Source organism: Echinops telfairi, unplaced genomic scaffold (genome assembly GCF_000313985.2).
Source record: "Echinops telfairi isolate 266 unplaced genomic scaffold, ASM31398v2 ScPeMD7_1713;HRSCAF=2227, whole genome shotgun sequence".
NCBI lineage: Eukaryota > Metazoa > Chordata > Mammalia > Afrosoricida > Tenrecidae > Echinops > Echinops telfairi.
This window is the reverse complement of record NW_022105611.1, coordinates 21,342,544-21,344,856: the sequence shown is the minus strand read 5'-3', so window position 1 is coordinate 21,344,856 and position 2,313 is coordinate 21,342,544. Positions and strand designations below refer to the sequence as shown.

The 2,313-nt window shown below is 52.5% G+C and overlaps 1 protein-coding gene across 5 annotated transcripts in view; it reads right to left on the bottom strand.

The window, feature by feature from the left end:
* CLPB (caseinolytic mitochondrial matrix peptidase chaperone subunit B) overlaps positions 1–2,313 on the bottom strand; it is a 163,153-nt gene that overhangs the window by 53,429 nt on the left and 107,411 nt on the right. The window lies entirely within an intron of this gene.

Sequence of the window (2,313 nt, the reverse complement as noted above, 5' to 3'; positions counted from 1 at the left end):
GCTTTACACAATTGATGTATGTATGGATTGTAATAAAAGTTGTATGAGCCCCTAATAAAATGATTTTTAAAAATTTAATAAAAAGCAAAAAAAAAAAAGAAAGAAACAGTCCTCTGGAAAAGAATAAAAAGAAGAGCAAAGGAGAGATAAGCGGGAAAATGGGTAAGGATGGGAGAAAGACATGGTTCGACAGAAGGGGAGGGGGAAGGCAGCAGAAAGAGCAGAGGGAGAGATTAGCTTCTTCAAACAAGTGCTGTCAGTGATCTATATTTGCTTACAGAATGAAAAATGTGTGCCATAAACACTGGCCACTGAGTAATTTCTAGTAGGAGTCATGTCACTTCTCATAAAGGGTGGGATGGGGACAGGTAGGACATCTCTGCACCTGGGCCACCCAGCACAGGGGCACCTTTCCAAGTGTGCAGGGCCTGTCACTAGCCCAGAAGACTCAGCTCAGGCCCCATTCCAACTATGCATGGGGGGGAAAAGTGGGCCTGGTGTCCTATGGTTCTAGAGTCTCGAGGCAGCGTGTGTTTCCGCTCTAGGAAAGCTGAGGTGAGGTCCCAAGGATAATATCCATCTAATAGGAGTCCCCCAACCCCGGCACCTTCGTTCTGACTTGACTAATTGCTGTAATAATTGATAGAACCTGACTTCTACAACTGATCGATTTCACCTCCACGATCACCGGCCACAAACCATTACACTCCAATAAATAACCACGTTGGGCCTCACCCGCTTGCCCTCTCCGGGGGCACCAGGATGGCCCGTGCCCTGCCCTGACCTCCCCTTGCCTCCTACCCAGGGCCCCTCCGGGCTGAGCAGCTGGTCTGGAGGGGCAGGCCTCTGGGAGCAAGTGAAGGGCTGGACAGAGGTGGGAAGCGCTAATCGCAGGCCATCCGTCACCTCCCACTGGCTGTCTAGGGCCAGGGCAAACACCTGGAGCACCCCAGGCAGTGTAGTGCAGGGCCCCTCCCCTCCATACCCTCTCCAGATGAGTGTGTCCCAGCCTATAATATTTGATAAATAGCAGACTGGCTTCCTGGCAGTGCTGCTCAGGCTGCGCCTGCCCGCTACAGCTGTGGAAGGTCACTCATTGGGGAAATATGTTTCTGTCAGTGGTATTGAAAAAAGTTTAGTGGAGTGACAGGCCTCAATTTTTCAAATTTTATTAACTCCATCCTCTTAACCATTTGTCTTGAATTCCTTCAGATTCTGGGGATCTGTCAATAGGGCTTGGGCCAGGAAAGTAGAGTGGGGGCTGGGGTCAGGGGCTGGCCCTTGTTGGTGCCATGGGGCTAGCCTAGGTTTCCTCAGCCAGGGCAGGGAGAGGCAGTGGGAACGGTGTTGGTGGGAGAGGCGCCCTCAGGCCTTCTCTACCACAGTGCCAGCCTCTGGTCTGACACCGTCACAGACTCGCAAGGGGAAAAACACCTCTCCAGTGAGCTCTTCCAGTTCCTTAAGAGGAGACTCCTCAACACAGCATCAGAAACAGGTGGTCACCCTGGCTCTGTGGAATGTCCTCAATCCACATCCCCAAATCCCTGCCCTTCTAGGGGCTGCCACACTCCTCTGAGACAAACTCCTCAGACTGAGCCCGCGCCTCTTCCTCCGGCCCCTTCCCTACAAACACCTGCTTCATTTTTAAGGCTCGCTTCAGGCTTTTCCTCCAGGAAGCCTTTCTGTTTCACTCCCACTCCAAGCTGGGCCCCTCCTTTGTGTCCCCCACCGTGTCCCGCCCAGGCTGAGAGCACTGAGAAGTCAGGGGCTGTGTCTGAAACAAGGGGCCAGGCACAGAAGGGGTGCTCAACCAATATTTCCCAAAGGAACTCGATTCTCTCCGCAGGGTGCCATGTGCTGAGGCCACTAAGAAGATGGCTGTACTTCCGGCTCGAGAAGAGTTCTTCCACAAGCCAAAGTCCCCAGTCTCTGAGGGTTCCAGATCTCCCGCTGCTGGAATGGCAGAATCAGTTAAGTCAGGCTCCAAGCCCTCTGGACTCTGTGGGTAAAGAAGTGAGGAGGGAGAGCTGGTGAGAAAGCCCACTTGTGCTGCCTATGGAGACTGTGCATGAAGAAGGGAATCCCTAGAGGGGGTTCAGGCTAGGGTCTGACCGATTCCCTTCGTATTCCTAGAGACGGAGCGCAAGAGAGAAGAGACTTGTCCAGAATGCTACAGGAAGTAGCAGAACTAGGAAAGGAGCTTGGGTCTCCTAATATCTTCTTGCCTTAACTCTTTCCATAACCCCACTCCAGAGCAGAGCTTGGCACACATGCACACCTCACACACATAAACGAACGCCTGCAGATCTATGC